At 41.8% G+C, this 19,892-nt stretch overlaps 1 long non-coding RNA gene across 2 annotated transcripts; it reads right to left on the reverse strand.

Moving 5' to 3' along the window:
* Positions 1 to 9,806: 9,806 nt before the first annotated feature.
* On the reverse strand, positions 9,807 to 16,123 carry LOC144086965 (uncharacterized). 2 transcript variants are annotated; one of them, XR_013304616.1, is made up of 2 exons: positions 15,975 to 16,123; positions 9,807 to 10,219 (listed from the first exon to the last, which is right to left on the reverse strand). It is a non-coding gene; the product is annotated as an uncharacterized LOC144086965 (long non-coding RNA). The 2 variants fall into 2 exon arrangements; XR_013304617.1 differs by lacking the exon at positions 15,975 to 16,123 and adding an exon at positions 14,771 to 15,153.
* Positions 16,124 to 19,892: the final 3,769 nt, after the last annotated feature.

The following is a 19,892-nucleotide window of genomic DNA, read 5'->3' on the forward strand; positions in this document are numbered from 1 at the left end:
CAGATTTCTCTCACAAAGCCATTTTCCAGACGGACCTTTACAGAAAAAAATGGACATCATTAAGAAAGGGCGGTCAACTCTGAAGCTAGCAAACCTGTTACAGCCGGGAAAATGGTGTGTGCGGCACTTTCAGTGTGCTAACTTAGCTCCACAACCAAATAGTATATTGTTGTTTTGATTTAAAGCCATTTTCAAAACGGACTATGCCAGAAATATGACAGGACAGGCTCGATTTTCATCATTAGCTTCGATGGCGATAGGAAAGAAGGAAGAAAGAAAGGAGGATGGATATTGTGTAAAAATGATTTTTGGTGAGTAAAATATGGCTATATTCCTAAATAATATTTCAATTGTGGGCCAAGTTCTGATATCTGAAAAGCTCCAGTGTTTGTATTTAATCACAAAATGTTGCTAGGAAGTGGATTTTACCCCAGTTTAATTTTTGGCGTTTCACCATTGACGTCCATTGCTGTCTTTTCCCGGGAAAAATTACCGCCCTGGCCTGGTTGTAATGTCTCAAAAGCTCCAGTATTTGTATTCAATCAATAAATGATGCTAGGAAGTGGATTTTACCTAATTTTAGTATTTTAGTGCATTTTTTGTCATTTCACGTATGGACGTATCGACGTTCATCGCTGTCTTTTTACCGGGGAAATGATACTCCGGGCCCGGTTCTGATGTCTAAAAAGCTCCAGTATTTGTATTTAATCAATAAATGCTGTTTTCGGCTGGATTCTACCACATTTTCGGGCAATGTTGGCCCGTACGCCATTGACATTCATCGCTGTCTTTTCTTTTATGTGTTGCAGCTGTAGCTGCAGTAGAGGTTTTATAGCCATAAAATAGTTTTTGAGGGTTGGATTGATACGTTGAAGGCGCTACCAGAAAATGCACCGCCCGCCACTGACTTTTTCACACCCTCCCTAACCACCGCAATTCCTCAAATATCACGGATATTGTAAACCAGAGAATGGCCGCGATAATAAAAAAACGCGAAGTAAGATAACCCCTATCACTCCTACCGTACTACATGTTTACGCGCCTATACAAAAAACAGTACAACAGAAGTGCATTTATAATTATTAAAAAGTGTATTTAGTAAATGTTACAGTTATAAGCCTACAAAAAAACTACTGTATTATTATAATGTTGTTTTTTTGTCACATGGCCAGTTTGCCTCCTTAAAAACTCCCTTGCCGAGCTGTCCTAGTAACAATTTACAGACCACCCAAATATGATACAAAGTTGCCGGGCCTATGATTGTGTTGTTTTACCAGGATACTTCAACATTCATTGTTGTCAAAGTAACAACACATAACAAAGGATGCATACTCGAATTATATCCAAAGGTTTTAACTTTGCTGGGGTTATTGATATTGTTATGAATGATATTGCTCATTCTGATCATTACTGCATTCTTTTTAAAATGACCACCCCTGCCCATCACCCGAAAAGGGAAACATAGATAATTAAGAAGTTTTATTTGAACTATAACACCTGTGCAATATTCACCCAGGTTTATGCATTACTGTTAACCCTTACAACAGCTTCAGTTGACAAACCTTTTATCAGTTTCGGTTACAGTATTTTGACTGTCATTAACTCTACTACTACAGTTTTAAAACAAAAGCAATTTAGCAGAAGAGCATAATGCAGGGAAACCCCAGGTATGTACAATAACGCCTTGACATACGAGTGTCCCAACATAAAAGAAATTTGAGATACGAGGAAATTCCAAGCAAATTTTTTGTTCTGATTTTGAAAAGAAATTTGAAATACGATGCGGCCGCTAGGTGGTCCTTTTAAAGCTGCACAGTGATATTCATATTATATTTGTGAGGACTCGGGACTCCCTAGTCCTAAGGAGGAGGCGTGATTTATCGTAACAGATTAAAGCTTGGCGAGCTGGCGGCTGAGTGGTTAGCATGCTGGACTCACAGTGGGGGACCTGGGTTCAAATCCAAGTTGGTCCACCTGTATAAAGTTTGCATGTTCTCCCCGGGCCTGCGTGGGTTTTCTCCGGCTACTCCGGTTTCCTCCCACATTCCAAAGACATGCATGGTAGGCTGATTGGACACTCTAAATTGCCCCTAGGTATGAGTGTGAGCGTTGTCTCCTTGTGCCCTGTGATTGGCTGGCCACCAATTCAGAGTGTCCCCTGCCTCTGGCCCAAAGTCAGCTGGGATAGGTTTCAGCACCCCCACGAACCTAGTGAGGATAAAACAGTTCAGAAAATGAGATGAGAGATGAGATGAGATTTAAGCCTGTTTGTAAGCTTGTAACGAAATCCAAGTTATATACATGTATAAATATGTATAAACATTTACATCTTTTATATGATAACATAGATGTTTGATGATCATCAATTTTGCCAGTACAGCTGTTTGAATGCCTGCTCAGCAATGGGGTGCCAGTCTTTTTGCTCTCGTATGAGAGCATAGCGCCACATTGACTACATTCAGTGAAGCCAACGCAAGTTTCTGTTGCATTTTCTGTTAGGAGTAGCCTGCTATTGTTTTTCCCTTTGCCTTTTCCCTACTTGTTTGGTTTCGTGTTTCATTTCCTAAATCTTTGTTATTTAGTAAGATCCCGCCTAAGTTATTCAAGTTTTGGTTATGAGCAATATTTCCCTCATCCTCGCCTGCTTCCCCGCGATTGGGTCGTAATTCCTCGTACCTCGCCTCGACGTCCCCCCGTGGACGTAACAGAATGATCCGACCTCATGGACCCAGCAAGAATCACTGACGCTTGCGCCGACGCCCTCGCCGACGCCAGCCACCCAGCTCATAGTCCACCGATAACCCGCTCCATCGCTCAATCCGTCGCTCCTGGCTACTCGCACAACTAAGTGTGAATAGTACCCGAATTCTGTCGCCCCTGTTATCTGGATTCGAACTCTAGCTATTCTTTTCTTCAATGGAGGGAGACTCCTCAGCCTCCATCGCCCCCTGTTGAACACCCCAGCTATCTCTGGACTCCGATTTTTCTGAGTGTGAGGATGGTCGGGAGCTAATTGTTTTGTGGGCTGGAGATTCGGACTCGGACTGTGATTCCCTCAGCCGATTCAGACTTTGATACATCCACCTTCTTCTCTGATTACTCCGACCTGGATTACTCCGACCAGGATTCGCCATGTCGGCTGGCCATCTACAATGGACCACCATGTGGCGGCCGGCGGGGAGGCTCAGGTAGGAGTTTTGAACACTGCCCGTCTTGTCTTTGTGGGGTGGCCCAGCAGCAAAGTTTTCTACGATGGGCCGCCGCGTGGGGGCTGGCGTGCTGCGCCGTCCTCCCGGAGGAGGCGGCGAGCGCCACGCCATAGGGAGAAGCGGAAGGAGGGGCTGGACGCTCGAGCCCCTGAATTAGCTCCTTGTTTGGCCTCGCCCGTCCAAGCTCCTCGCATCCCCGTGCCGGCTGGACCGCCAGTCGCACCGGTGCCGAAGCCACGCACAATATTCCCCGTGCCGGCTGGCCCGCCAGTCGCACCCGTGCCGAAGCCACGAACCAGCTTTCCCGTGCCGGCTGGACCGCCTAGTTCCTGCCCGCCTAGTTCCTGCCCGCCTAGTTCCTGCCCGCCTAGTTCCTGCCCGCCTAGTTCCTGCCCGCCTAGTTCCTGCCCGCCTAGTTCCTGCCCGCCTAGTTCCTGCCCGCCTAGTTCCTGCCCACCTAATTCCTGCCTGCTTAGTTCCTGCTCGCCTAGTTACTGCCCGTCTAGTTCCTGCCCACCTAGTTCCTGCCCGCCTTCTAAGATTCTGGTGTCTGTTAAGGGCAGGGTGCTTGGCCATCACTTAAAGGGCCAGCTGGGACGCCTGCCGGACCGGCCACTCCCACTCCTCGCCAAATGTCGGCGGGGACGCCCGCCGGACTGGCCAATTTGACGCCTCGTCACCGGCCGTTGCGGATGTCCGCCGGACCGGCCACTCCCATGTCTTGTTTCGGGCCGGCGTGGACGCCCACTGGACCGTTCACTTCTCTGCCTCGTCACAGGCCGGCGTGGACGCCCCGCGGACTACGTTATGTTGGTTCGCTATAAAAAAAATTCTTTGGAAAAATGGGTTAGATGAGAAAGGAACATTTCTGTTACACACAGAGCACAGCAAACGTGTACACATTTATGTACAGGTATACAGAAGCAGGAGTAGTATGCCTTTTAAGAAAAAGTAAGGAAAACTGACGGTCAATTCCAAAAGAAAGGATGACGAATTTTATGTATTTGGGTGTTATTTTTGTTAAAACATTGTTAACAATAGTGAAAAAAACCTCACAAAATAACGGTGCTGTTGCATAGTTCATCCAACTAACTTCAAGCGGAAATGACTAAGCGGAAGCACTGTAGTGTGCACAGAAGAAGGTATGGGTATTTTGAATCTCTAGAGTGTAAGGCTTAAAACTACCACAAGAGAGCAGCAAGTTAACATATTCCGTAACTTGCACTTATTTAGGTCTTTTGCCGTGTAAACGCAGCTTATGGAGAAGCACCACCAATTTCGTCACACGCAGTTTCTGCGTGTGATGACAAGTAGGCTTTTGTGTGTTATTGATAATGACGACATGGCCTATGTCCGATTATTATTATTATTATTTCTGGTCTCCCATATTCATTGATAATCCTTTCAAATGCTCAAAGCTTGAGTTTACACACTTAGAAAAGGTAAAGAAATTCATTCACTCGTCTATTCGGATCCGACAGCCATTTCTGGCCACCATAATTTTTTTTAACTCTTTACATTGCACGGTTTGGACAAACGTAGCGAGAGAATCATAACATACACACACATACCCATCCATAAATTACGCTTTATAAGGATTATAGACTAAAGTAGGGTTCGGTAGCTTCAACAAGGTTAAGAACCACTGATTTGTTTTATAACAAGTATTTCTTAGTTTAGTATCCAGACATCGTTTTAGTATACATTTTTAAAAACATATTTATTAAGTCAGCGAGAGAGACTACACATCGTTTTAGTACACATATACCGACCCAAAGCAAATCCGAAGTAATGATTGACATTTTAGGCCCGACCCGACCCGAAAGATCTCACCTCTATACAGTTATATGCATATAAAAAGACTGTAATGTTTTAAAATTTAAATATAATCTATAAATGAAAAAAATGTTAATACTTTAAGTCCTGTACTGAAAGTGAAAATAGTTCCTGTCCGCTGGATTCAAACTATAAAAAGCAGGTTATTGGAAGCTTAAGTCCAAGTCCTCTTTGTCAGATTTGAGAGGTCATTGGATCACTGATGGAATCTTCAGGGAGTGTCGTAAGGGCAACAGGAGGAGCTGTGTTCTGCGAGAGGTTTTCAGCGCACAACAAACACGGCAACCATTGTTTCTTTTCTTATACAAATATGCTTTTGTACAAGGACATGGCACTGTCAAGACGTTTGCCAAATTCAATGGCCCCAACCATGTTGTCATCAATCTCCTGAACCCGTCCGTTGTTGCGAAATGCGTGCCATATTGAAGAACTCCTACTGATGTTTTAAAGAAAGACCACATTCTTCATCGTCAGCCCCATCGTTGTCTGCTGCTTCACTTGCTGATGGGGTCATTTTGATGAGGTCCTCATCAATTGGAGACGGAAGGTGTGGGACTTTTGGCTCTCGAGGAGTTTGTTGACGTCCCCTCACCATGCCCGCTTCATGGATTTATCTACAGTGTAAATCCCTCTTCATGCTGGTTCATTTTCTCTATTCCCAGTGGTTAACACATGCCTGGTGTCCTTGGAAAAGGATATTGTTGCAGTTTTATGAATGTTCGCTTCTTTCTTTGTATTACATTGTCATCATGTCTCGTGTTTTCCCTGGCTCATTGGATGCCAGGACGCTTAGGAGGCATTTTCAACGGTGACTCAAAATCCAAACAAAGCTGAAATTAGATGGGAGAAGTCTTCCTCCACAGGTGATGTGCGGGACAAGAGCATGGTAGATTAATTTATGCATTGGCGTGCTACGCCTTTATCATATGTTGCAACATCACTTTTTCAGTCACTGTCATCATGTCTTGTTTTTTCTTGGGCTTATTGGATGCCTGGAATGGCGCAAGATGCTTAGATTCATTTTCAACGTTGAATCAAAATCCAAACAAAGATGGAATAAATAGGCTTTGTGAAGTCTTTCTCCACAGGTGATGAGAGCAATGGAAAATTCACTCCCAACAAAACAGAAGGCAAGATGTTGACCTCTTGGCCTTTAATATTAGTTGGCGTGTCATTTTTCTACTGTGAAATTTAGCTTCTTCTTCAGTGCTGAGTGCCACCCAATTCAGCGCTGAAGAAGCGATGCCCTGACTTCCGCTTGCGAGTTTCAGTGTTAACTTTGACATTTTTATGAACATTTTTATTCTTAATATAAAATAAACGCGATGTACTGAAGCCGCAAAGTGGTGAAGGATGACAGTAGATAGAATCGGCTAGATAAATAGAGGCATTGATAGACAAAATCATGAATGGACAAAAAAAACGTCAACAAATGAATGATGAGTACAAAATGTCTGTGATCGGCTGGCCACCGATTCAAGGTGTCCCCCGCCTCTCGCCCGGAGTGAGCTGGGATAGGCTCCAGCACCCCCCGCGACCCTAATGAGGATAAAGCGGTTCAGAAAATGAGATGAGATGAGTACAAAATGTCTTTCTGACTTCACTGTTGGATGAAATCAAAGAGCTAATGTACAATTATATTTGCAATTGTGGGACTCTCCAACTCAGATGATGGGTACATGCAATGTACGCTGCTGCAGCACACAACTCTGAATTATGTCAAAAATTGCTGGCTCATGGGTGGTATGGAACAAAATTGCATGCTAATGAATGGAGGTGTCTTGGCAGTCAGCAACATTTCGGCTAAATGGTTTTGCTGCTCCCCCTCGGAAGCCAAATCTATGAAGTAGCTACTTGGGCATTAAGAAAATCCATTTACAATGATTGAAGCTATCCAGCTGAAACGGCAGCAGTCTATCAGTCTTTTTACTCTCCTGGGCCAGTACATCTTACATTTACTTAAAGAGAGGCAATCTTTGTGTGAATACAAAAATATTCTCTTGCCGTTATGCCAATAGAATATTAATCCTTGATACGGTGTCACAGGGGATTGAGTGAGCAACAGCGGGGATTTCAAACCACATGAAATTGAGCATCCATTCGCTTCTTCAGAATGTGTGTGATTACTCAATCGTATCTTCGAATAAGAGATACCTCCCACACAAAGACACTGCTTGATTATTGGAAGCAATCTCTCCAGAGTGACTCTTTCCAATAACATATGATTGAGAATATGCGATATATTTTTTATCCATGCTCAGTAAAACTGGAGTATGTTATCAGTTTTCATATTAGCATAGTCCAATTACTACTATTCCTTTCCTTGGTCAGGAGATAAAAATAAAAATATCTGACAATAATGGAAAAAAACATCTTGCATCAAATGGTCATGTACGAATTATGGATTTTACACATTTATGCCCAGCAAGATTTATACTTGGCGGGTCACACCTTCACATAGTGATGTGTTAACATTCATTAAGTAATTCATTTTCGGGCACCAGGCAGGGAGACACCCTGAATTGGTGGCATGCCAATCACAGGGCACAATGAGATGAACAACCATTCACGCTCACACTCATACTCACACAACTAGAGTGTTCAACCAGCCTACCCTGCATGTTTTTGGGATGTGGGGGTAACTGGAGTAGGCGGAGAAAACCCACAGCAGCCCGGGGAGAACAAACTCTCCATAGTGAGGACCGACTTGTGATTGAAACATCAACCCCAATAGTGTGAAGCTGATACACTAACCACTTGTTCACCGGGCTGCCGATGTATTAACAATTGCGGAAATATATAACAAATATTTTAGTAGTTAATAATTCTGTACATTTGCAGCAGATTTTAACCTTTCACTGAAGCCTGGTTTGGATTGGATTGGATAACTTTATTCATCCCGTATTCGGGAAATTTTGTTGTCACAGTAGCAAGAGGGTGAGGATGCAGGAATAGGTAAGGCATTTTAGACATAAATAGATAGGTAAAAGTAAGTTAATAAATAAATACATGAATAAATATATAAATAAATAAGCGTGTTGCTTAGCACATATATACATACATACACATAAATATACATGCATGCATACGGTAGGTCTCAACACAGCCATTTTTTTGTTAAAGAGCCTGACAGCTAATGGGAGGAAGGATCTGCGGAAGCGCTCCTTCCTGCAATGAGGGTGCCGCAGTCTATTGCTAAAGGAGCTTCGGAGGGACTCCACAGACTCATGCAGGGGGTGGGAGGTGCTGTCCATGATGGACATCATCCTGGTCAGCATTCTCCGCTCTCCCACTTCCTCCACAGAGTCCAGAAGACAGCCCAGAACAGAGCTGGCCCTCCTGACCAGCTTATTCAGCCTGTTCCTGTCCCTCTCCGTGCTCCCGCATCCCCAACAGAGCACTGCATAAAACACTGTAGATGCCACCACAGTGTCGTAGAAAGTCCTCAGCAGTGTCCTGCACACTCCAAAGGAACGTAGACTCCTCAGTAGGTAGAGGCGGCTCTGGCCCCTTTTGTACAGGGCATCTATGTTTGTGGACCAATCTAGTTTGTTGTTGAGGTGAACACCCAGGTACTTAAAATTCTCCACGATTTCAATGTCTGTACCCTGGATGTTCACCTGAGTGGTCTGTTGAGGATTCCTCCGAAAATCGATGACCATTTCCTTTGTCTTACTGGTGTTGATGTAGAGGTGGTTTTGCCTACACCAGTCAACAAAGGCTGTGATGACTCCCCTGTACTCCAGGTCGTTCCCGTCCGTCACTCGTCCAATAATAGCGGTGTCGTCAGAGAACTTCTGGACGTGGCAGGTGTCTGTATTATGTTGGAAATCCGATGTGTAGAGGGAGAAGAGGAGTGGGGAGAGCACTGTGCCTTGTGGGCACAGTGCTCTCCCCACTCCTCTTCTCCCTTTAACATACTTGTTAGCATTATCACAAATGTAAGAATGACAGCACAATTCACTAAATCTTTTTGATAACAGTAATCTGAAATGGTTCAGTAGTTGTAACACTACACATTTATACAAACAATTAAACATAAATAACTGATGATTCTATCTGCTCAGATCATTAAATTGATTATCCAACCTTGACTGCACTTCGTTTATTAAAACAACAACTGTTACTTTCCTTTTCATTTCTTTTTCAGTTTTGATTGATTTAAAACCAAACGAATAACGGGCTTTCCTCTTTATTCATTCATTCATCTTCATCACTGCGTATCCGCAGCGGGCCGCTAGTCTATGTATTCAAGCTGACTCCAGGCGAAAGGCAGACTGCACCCTAAACTGGTCGCCAGTATCCTCTTTAACAAAAAAATGTATGAAAGAGAACATGTTTGGATGGAATGTTGACAGTACATTTTTGAGAATACAAACACACTTGACATATTCATAAATCAAGATCACTGTAGGTGTATTTCCAATGATTTCAATACACCTATTGAAACCGCATTAACGTGGAGTTTTGAACGCAGACGACAGGACAAAGTTATATTTATTCTATTTAATAACAATCTTCATAACAAATCATGTCGCGTGGTAAAAAAAAAAAGTCACTATCAGCAGGCGGTTTCATCTTACTGCCGAAGCTGAGCCACACCTATCAAACCCGAGAACAGGTCAAACTTCCAAACCAATGAACTCCAAAAAGAACTATGTGATGAAATTATCACAATCCCCCCAACTAAATGATCAAACATGAAAACATTAACGGAAATATATACAAAACATCACACCAATAAAGAACATGACCCAATCAAACGTTGATAGGCCCCTTTAATCACTGTCAAGTGGATGCTTCACTACACAGCAATTGTATGATAACACAGCATTTTAAACATACACTTGATCTTTTCATGGACTAAGGAATAACACACAAAATAATATTTTAGATCAAGAAATTAACGTGGATGTTACGATTGTCACGTAAGCAGGCACACACAATCTTGATCGTAGCGGTATATATTTATTGTCAATGTAAGGAAAGGAACCAGTGAGGGCAAGTCGGTGAACATGCCGTGGGGGTCGAGAACCGTGAGGTCCGTGGGGCAGGTACAAGAGGCGTAGTTCAGGCAGGTCGGTGAAGGTGAACATGGTGTGAAGATCAATAGCTGTGAGGTCTGTGGAGGGATCCAAAGTGAAGGTACAAGGTGCGTATGCGTAGTCGTGGTCCTAGGACAAAAACAAGAAGTCGGAGCTCAGGCAAGATGAACAAGGCGTGAGAAGGTACTTAACAGTGAACTGATTAAGACGATCCAACGATGTGGTCAAGCTCTGGGTGGCTTAAATAGGTTTGTGATGGTTGATGAGCCACACCTGGCATTGCTTGACCCATTGGTGCTCTGGTGACAGGTGCATCCCCCAACTGTCTGGCCCTGGGCCTGACAGTGGAAAATAATTTAGCAAGTTCATATCTTAGGACAGGGGTAGGGAACCTATTGCTCGGGAGCCATATGTGTCTCTTTAGATAGGTGTATATGGCTCTCCGCTAACCTATGTGGTAAAATATGGGAACCGCTGGTGAGAGACCTAAGTCTCGAATGGACCAATGGGAGCGTCACACCAGCACTGTGTCACCAACACTATCTCTAGCACCTTTTTAATTTTAATTTTTCTTCATTAAACACTTCTTGATGAATACTCTCATTGATACTCATTGATTAGCAACAGTGAAAAAACATGTTCTCAAAATAATTCAGACTTTTTTTTACTTTCAAAGTGGCGAAATGATTAATAAATGCACACATTTTCATGTATTTTTACTTTTAAATTCTGAGTATGCTCTCAAGGAATATTGTTTGAAAATATGAATGGTTTATGGCTCTCTTTGTCAAAAAGGTTCCCGACACCTGTCTTAGTAGATCAAGGTTTCTGAGTGCTTTGAATCCGGGAAAATGCTGTTATAAATGTAGCTTCTACTTTTGATATTCATTCATTTATTTAACCTTCTGCTTATCCAAACAAGAGTAATTTGGGTGCTAGAGCCTATGTTAGCCAGCTTTGGGCAGTAGGTAGGGGACACTGATTTAGTTGCCAGCCAATCGCAGGGTAGAATGAGGGAAACAACCGTTCACACACTCCTAGGACTTATTCAGTGTTCAATCAGTCTACCATCATGTTTTTAGGATGTGGGAGGAAACCAGAGTACCCAATGAAAACCCACGCAGTTAGGGGAGAACATGCAAACCCCACGCAGGAAAGTCGATATACTTACCAGGGATCAAACCCTCAGTCTCAGAATTATAAGGTGGATGTGCTAACCACACATACATCGTGCCACCTTTTAATAGTCCCTCGCTTTAAATTTGTTGCCCACAAGTCAGTTTCAATTGGGTTGATAGAGCAGCAGTAAAGTTAAGGAATGCTCAAAAACAATTTTTGGAACAAGTGAATTGATTCATTGGACACAGGTGTCACAATTCCCAAAAGGCACAAGACGAGACTATCTGAGAATAAGGGCACACCAAGGAAGTCCATAGTTTGATTCCTTTGGTCCAACCCAAAATGTGATGTATCTTTCTTTGGTTTGATGATCTTTCTTGTCAAGTTGCAATTTTTCAACAGTCCAAGAAATTGACAATATATGCAAATATTGTTCAATTATTGGACAAAACAGTCTAGATGTAGTAACACAAATATATGGAAGTAAAGCAGGGCTCCAGTGTGGTGCACTCATGCTCAAAAGCCTTTCTTCTTCATCGTAGTGCTCAACATCGTACATGTATCAACATTTTTGGATGAATTTTCTGGTACCGTATTTACTCGCAAATAAGCCGCTTTTGTTGGACAAAAAATGATGACTGAATCGAGGGTGTGGCTTATATGCGCATAAAACACGACATACAAAAAAACTGCAAGTTGTGTGAAATGATGACGTCGCGACAAAATGGCGCTGTTGCGTGCGCCGTGACGTCATGACGCAAGCGGATGCCAATTTGGTCATTTATTTTAAAATAGAGAAAAGATAAACAGATAAAACGCTAAACAAATTTTATTTTTACATCTATGAATGAATTTCAAGGCACAGCCATCTTACCTAGGTCCCGGGCAGCCATCTTATCTAGGGAGCTGACGTTTAACTAGTTAACTGACTGGCCAGACGCGAGTAGCCTTGATTTTGAAATAAAACAAAATTCCACTTTGATTTTTTTGTTGTTGTATTTCTTGTTCGAAAGTGACAACTATTTGAGATATTTTGACATTAGAAACAATATGGCTGCCACAACATCTTAAACTTCTGGTAAGAACATTGTAATTTCTGTGAATAGAAAGAATCAGGCTCTCATCAAGATAGACTTATTTATCAAATTGAATAATTTGATATTTTGCATTTACAAAGACAAGCATATTAACTTCCTAATGATATTGACCCTAATAATGTTCTTTTGATTCATACAATATCTCAGAAATACCACTTGTGATGATTTTTCTAAAGATTTTCCCTTCAAAGTAACACATTTGTACTCCCTATTAAAACCATAAATATGGGGGTGAAAATTGGGACTCAGGGGGCGGCTTATACGTGAGAAATTGTAAAATTAAAAAAATTCAGGGTGCTTCTTATACACGCAGGCGGCTTATATGCGAGTAAATACGGTATGTTTCTGGTTCCTCTAGGCCTGAGCTTAGTTGTGATGGGCTGGAGGTATGTAGGAAAGTGTGCTGCACTCTGTCAAATCCCTTGAACAATCTGAGTTAGGAACTACATCCGCCATTTTATTTTGCCCCACATCCTAACAGTGAAAATGACATGCTTAGCTGATATTAAGAAGAAATCTGGCTGGGTGTCCATAAGATACTGTACTTTCAGCATATAGGTCCTATTATCTATTATGTTTTACAAAATTTTCACAACTTCATGGAAATTTTGAAGGTGTGCGATTGTTGCATTTGAAATACAACTCTCTATCTTTGAATTAGGTGTGATGTGTGGAAACATAAATTATTGCACAATTCTAGCCAACATCTGTATTCTGGCTAGAAAAAAGGTGATTCTTCTCGCTGTACTGCGCGAGAACACTTATTAGGTTGCCTCTAATTGGAATGGAGATTCACATAGCTGCAATGTTTAACCAACACTAGCTTTTTAAGCAACAATTCTAATTATTCAGCAGTTGTTTGGAGTAATGTAATTTGCAGATACTGATACGCATAAAACCTTTCACACAGACAGCGATAAGTGTCTTGCTTTAATTAAACTCTTCTGAAAAATTCCCTCGGGAACCTCCTGTATATGCAACCAAAACAATGGTAAGGATCCATGGTCGACTGAGCATGACAACACTGCAATAGCTTTGATTTGTAATTCTTGTTTATAATTTTAGTGGGTATATATTTATTAAAAATAATTCAGGTAGGTGAACGTGGTGTATCACCTCAGTGAGAATGGTGTCTGCCTAATGAAATTCATTTAGTATACAGTATGAACATATAAAATTACAACTTTGTTGCTATTTCATTCAGACATACTAACTATATTAACCACAGTTCAGACACTTTAACCATAGTTTGAGTGGGAAAGTGAAATTATTCCATTCATTTTCTGAATCGCTTATCCTCAAAAGGGCCGCGAAAGGGGTGCTGGAGCACCAGCTGGAGGACACCCCAGAGTTGGTGGCCAGCCAATCGCAGGGCACAAGGAGACGGACAACCATTCACGGTCACACTCATACTGTCAGGTTTGCCATTAGACATTTCCTAATTCACGCACAAATAAAGAAGACAGTTTTCTGGATTTTTACTTACAAGGGGAACGGCCGTTGAGACAGCTTCCCAAGTCCATTCTGGCCTTACACACCTTTTCTGTTGTTTTATTAAATTTGAGGGCCCTGATTACAATGTACATCTCAACTCTAAGGGGAGGGGTGGAAACACAAATGAGACGTCTGAGCGTGCAGGTGCGTTGATATGTGTAGTCAAAATAGATGAGAATCAGGTGCCTGTGGTGGATGCAGTTGCAGTTCCCAGACCAGATTCCCAGCACTGCAAGGCATTCTGGCTCCTCTTTGTTTTGTCCACTCTCAGCAGTCCAAGGCGTTTTGGCTTATCTTTGTTTAGCCAAAACAAGGTTTTCAGGAGCAAAGCTTTTACTTCGTTGCAAGCAACTATATAATAATCTCATTTTCTGAACTGCTTTATCTTCACTAGGGTCGCAGGGGGTGTTGGAGCCTATCCCAGCTGACTTGGGGCCAGAGGTGGGGGACACACTGAATTGGTGGCCAACCAATCGCATACAAACAGTCAGCCTACCATGCATGTCTTTGGAATGTGCGAGGAAACCGGAGTACTCGAAGAAAACCCACGCAGGCCAGGGGTAAACATGCAAACTCCACACAGGTGGACCAACCTGGATGTGAACCCAGGTCCCCCAATGTAAGGCTGACGTGCTAACCACTTAGCTGCCCCTATATAATAATATCAAATAAAATCCTGACATACCTAGGGGCAATGTAGTCTTCAATCGGCCTATTCTGCATGTTTTGGGAAGTGGGAGGAAAATGCAGTATCCAGAGAAAACCTATGTAAGCCCAGGGATGCTCATTCCACTCAGTCACCAGGCTGCCCTGAAATAACTTTATCGTGCAAGAATTAAATACTTTATAGAATTTTTCCGTTAAATGCTTTTAAGACCCTTTTAATTGTCAAGAAGCAGCATTGAGTAAATCATTTTATTTCTAAATTTTCATTAGTCTTCGTAAGTAAACATAAAACATATGCACTTACCCACGCAAAGACACAGTTTAACAACTTGTTATTGTTACACACTGAGAAAAATTCAAGAAACAACTCCTTGACGAATGAGGGTCCAACATAATCAAATCAGGATTGCATCATCGATTGGAACTAAAATCACCGATAGTCCTGAAAATTAAAATTTCTGCATTCGGCGCTTTTGTTCGGATGGTCACTCGGCTCTGGCATCTGCCTGAAGCGCACCGTTTTCGTGTCGGGCTGGCACTGAGACAAAGGCACACAGATGATTGATCAGCTCCCTTCATATGAATTTCAAGTAATTGACAGTGTATGGCATTTCTCTTTACGAACGCATCAGTCAACTTTAAATGAACATTGAAAAACTCCGCCGAAGACGTTCGCGGTACGCCACACAAAACTACAACTGTAGGACCCCAAGCTGTCCGCCTAAGTACATAGCGAGAAAACCTAAGGACCTTGAGCTGCCCACATAGGTGCCTGAATGAAAAGAAACAATATAACCTGCCTTTTAATGAAAACACAACAGGAAAACATAGGAAATGTATAACAATCCATGTGAGTGTGAATGGTTGTCTGTATCGTTGTGAGTGTTAATGGTTTTCTATATCATTGTGAGTGTGAATGATTGTCTGTATCATTGTGACTGTGAATGGTTGTCTGTAACATTGTGAGTGTGAATGGTTGTCTGTATCAATGTGTGATGACCCTGATGAGGACAAGTGTTGTTAAAAATGGATGGATGGATGGATGGATAGTTATATGAAAGCAGGGAAGGACCTGTGGGTCCCTACTGTGTGGGGCTTGTATGCTCATCCTAGTGTCTGTCTGATTTTTTTTTACAGGTACTTGAATTCACATTCCAAATTCGTCATTTGTGCTCAATTCCTGTCTATGTCTAGCTGGAATGTGCTACAACATGGAGGATTTTTCCATTGATCGTAAATACTGACTGAAAATGTATATAAATAATCTTTATTTGATAAAATCCATGAGAAATCATGGGTTGAACTTGAAGGACAAAGCCTATCATCATTCTGAAAAAATGTAAAAAGAGAATAGGCTAAGGGTTTCAGATTGACGTGGATAAAAATATTTTAGGCCTCCCATAAATACATAATCGGGGGGATGATGTCCTTTTCTACTTAATTGGATCAGCAATTGTGACTTTCACATTGACAGAAATAGCGCGTGACAGCACAGAGCTCAGACTAACCTTCTTTGGTGCCCTCTGTGCATCCAGCGTTAAACATGGCGGATGAAAGAAAAGCTGACAAACGTCGCTCTCGTAATTGAGATTCATGGAGATTCATTCAGCCTTGACCTGAACAACAAAGAAATCCTCTGAAGCGTGGAGACACTTTTGTTACCTCCCCTCTCAGAAAGTTAACAGGAAATGTGACACCACATATTTATTCTTATTTTGCACATCATAAATCTAAGATTTTCTGTCGACCCATTTTGTTTATCAGTACATTCAAAGAAGGGTGTGTAGAGAAGGTGAAATTAAGTCACATTTATTCAAGACTAATTGAAAACAGTTTATTTTTTTTACTGCATGCCTTTCAATGAAGGCAGGTTAGAACCAGATAAGGATTTCCATTACATCTTGTTAGAACTCATGAAATTGCAAGCCCATAAGATCTTATATATCCGAATTGGACCGATATTTCTCCCTAAATGCAATTCTCAAATCACAAGCAACATTTGAATTTAAATTGTAACCATGCATCAACTCAATACTCACGTATCAAATCACTTAATCATTGTCGTCTGTTTTTGTTTTTGAATAATTTACAGTATATGTACTTACAGTAAATTATGTGAGATGAGCACACCCACAACAGAAGAAATGCCACTTATCTTTTAATGTGTTGAGAAGGTTTTAGAGTCACCTCAGTGACACAGTATGACTCATTATCTGCACATGGAGACGCTGTCTTTGATAAGTTGTTAGGACTGGTGCCAGGTGGGTTCAGTGGTTTAGAAACTTTCCCTGGGTTTCTTAGGGATTAAGATTCTGTTACAACGGGGGGTAGACACAACTGGACTGAAACGCACGAGACTAGACAAGAGGGAGTTTGTTGATCAAGGTTTTAGTGACCTGGCGGGAACCTCAGGTCAGTTCAAGGAGAAACACAAAATTAACTTGTTTTCCAAACTGGACAGGACAGAAAACTTTAATGAAGGTTTGTCGTGGCTCAGTTTCTTGGCAAGGTGACACACTGGCAAAGAACACTGATATAGGAAGTTATATACCGTATTTTCTCGCATATTAAGTGCTCTTGTATAAGCCATACCCTTAAAATTTCCTTCAAATTGTTGAATTTTGCAATTTCCCTTATATAAGACATCCCCTGATGAACAATTTTCACCTCCATATTCATGGTTTTAACAGGGAGTACAAATGTGATACTTTGAAGGTAAAATCGTAAGAAAAATCATCACACATGGTATTTCTGAGATACTGTATCAAAAGGATCGTCTGCTGGATTGCACATTCCGAGAAGGTGGTGCCTACACGTAGACAAATTCAAAAATGAATTCACGTGAGCAGTACAACCAGGAAGTGTGTCCGTAGTGGTGTACTTCTCACTAAGTCTCTGGGTGCAATAATAGCATGAGATACACATTATATAGGTATCAAGGCTGATATTTTAATGATCAACCGCAAGACCTTCGATCAGCCTTAAACACTATTGGGATGTGCTGACATGGTAAACATTACAAACACATGTATGTATCAAGGCTACTTGCCACTCACCAGTGAGAGCACATTTAACTCCGGTAAGATGGCGGCGCCCTGACTTAGCAATTCCAGCCACGAGTAAGTGATTTTTTTTTACGTTTTATGCAAGATAGGTTTTTTTTCTTAAATTTCATTCATAGACGTTAAAATAAATTTTGTTTAGCGACTTATGTGTTTATCTTTAGTTACTCTATTTTGAAATAAATGCACACTTACCCAGGGCCAACGCGCTAACCACTTGCGCCATATATATATATATATATATATATATATATATATATATATATATATATATATATATATATATATATATCAAGGCCTTCTCTGCTGGCCTAAGAAATATCTGAATCATATTATATTTTGTCCATCAATACTTATTATTCCAAATGGTCTGTTAGCTTCCTTTCATTGCTTTTCCCCCTGGTTGCACTGCTTCCAGATCTGTGTTTTCATATTGAAGCATTTAACCAATCACATTTCAGTCATTATTTGTTGCCAGATCAGATCTGCCTCAAAGCCTTCACAATCAGTTCTGCGGGGTCTGCTGCATTAAACTAGACTGTTGCTTTTAACCAATCAGATTTAGAGTTGGCAGCCCAACAATGATTTTTCATAGGTGTTGGCATTTTGCTGGGTGGGATACGTCATTGCTTTCACCAACTATGATTGGCTAGTAGGCGGGTCAAAGCCATAGTGAGGCAGCCAGAGATCGCAAACTCCACCCACAATGGCCGACAGATTTGGTTGCAGATTTGCTCACAAAGCTATTTTCCAGACGGACTTTTCCAGAAAAAAATGGACATCATTAAGAAAGGGCGGTCAACTCCGAAGCTAGCAAGCCTGTTACAGCCGGGAAAATGGTGTGTGCGCCACTTTCATTGCACTAACTTAGCTGCACAAGCAAATACATTGTTGTGTTTATTTAAAGCCATTTTCACGGCGGACTATGCCGGAAATATGACAGGACAGGCTCGACTTTCATCTTTAGCTTCGATGGCCATAGAAAAGAAGGAATAAAGAAAGGAGGATGGATATTGTGTACAGTTAAAAATAATTTTTGGTGAGTATAATATGGCTATATTCCTAAATAATATTTCAATTGTGGGCCCGGTTCTGATATCTGAAAAGCTCCAGTGTTTGTATTTAAGCTCCAGTGTTTGTATTTAATCACTAAATGCTGCTAGGATGTGGATTTTACCCCAGTTTAATTTTTGCCGTTTCGCCATTGACGTCCATCGCTGTCTTTTCCCGAGGAAATCCACCCCCTCGCCTGGTTTTAATGTCTGAAAAGTTCCAGTATTTGTATTTAATCATGAACTGCTGCTAGGAAGTGTATTTTACCCCATTTTTGTGCATTGATTTATTGATTATTTTTTTTATGTGTCGCAGCTCTAGCTGCAGTAGAGGTTTTATAGCCATAACATAGTTTTTGAGGGTTGGATTGATACGTTGAAGGCGCTACGAGAAAATGCACCGACCGCCACTGATATATATATACCATGCACACTCACACCCAGGGCCAACGCGCTAACCACTTGCGCCACCGGGCCGGATATATAGAATTATGTACGTTGTATTTTAACACCTAGAGGAAGCACCGCCTGAAACGGCATTGTCTCAGTTGCTCGTGTCTTGTCTGTTTTTTGTCAATAGAAAAGCCACTTTGTTTCAAAGGACGCGCTGCAATGGTTGTGCTAGCATGACACACAGGTTAGCATGCATACTACCGTATATTTTAAAAAAGGCAACAGGCGAAAAACTGAGTTTTATTTTATTTTATTGATGTAATGTGTATTCGCAAAACTATAAATGAAAATATTCAAACATCTACAAATCTGTCAAGGTCCTCATCTTCTGTATACGACATGACAAACGACAGGTCTACGGTCCTTTGGAGTGTGCAGGACACTGCTGAGGACTTTCTACGACACTGTGGTGGCATCTACAGTGTTTTATGCAGTGCTTTGTTGGGGATGCGGGAGCACGGAGAGGGACAGGAACAGGCTGAATAAGCTGGTCAGGAGGGCCAGCTCTGTTCTGGGCTGTCCTCTGGACTCTGTGGAGGAAGTGGGAGAGCGGAGGATGCTGACCAGGATGATGTCCATCATGGACAGCACCTCCCACCCCCTGCATGAGTCTGTGGAGTCCCTCCGAAGCTCCTTTAGCAATAGACTGCGGCACCCTCATTGCAGGAAGGAGCGCTTCCGCAGATCCTTCCTCCCATCACCTGTCAGGCTCTTTAACAAAAAAATGGCTGTGTGTTAAGACCTACCGTATGCATGCATGTACATTTATGTGTATGTATGTATGTATATATGTGCTAAGCAACACGCTTATTTAATTACATATTTATTCATGTATTTATTTCTTGACCTACGTATTACC

This window comes from Stigmatopora argus, chromosome 13 (genome assembly GCF_051989625.1).
Source record: "Stigmatopora argus isolate UIUO_Sarg chromosome 13, RoL_Sarg_1.0, whole genome shotgun sequence".
Taxonomy (NCBI): domain Eukaryota; kingdom Metazoa; phylum Chordata; class Actinopteri; order Syngnathiformes; family Syngnathidae; genus Stigmatopora; species Stigmatopora argus.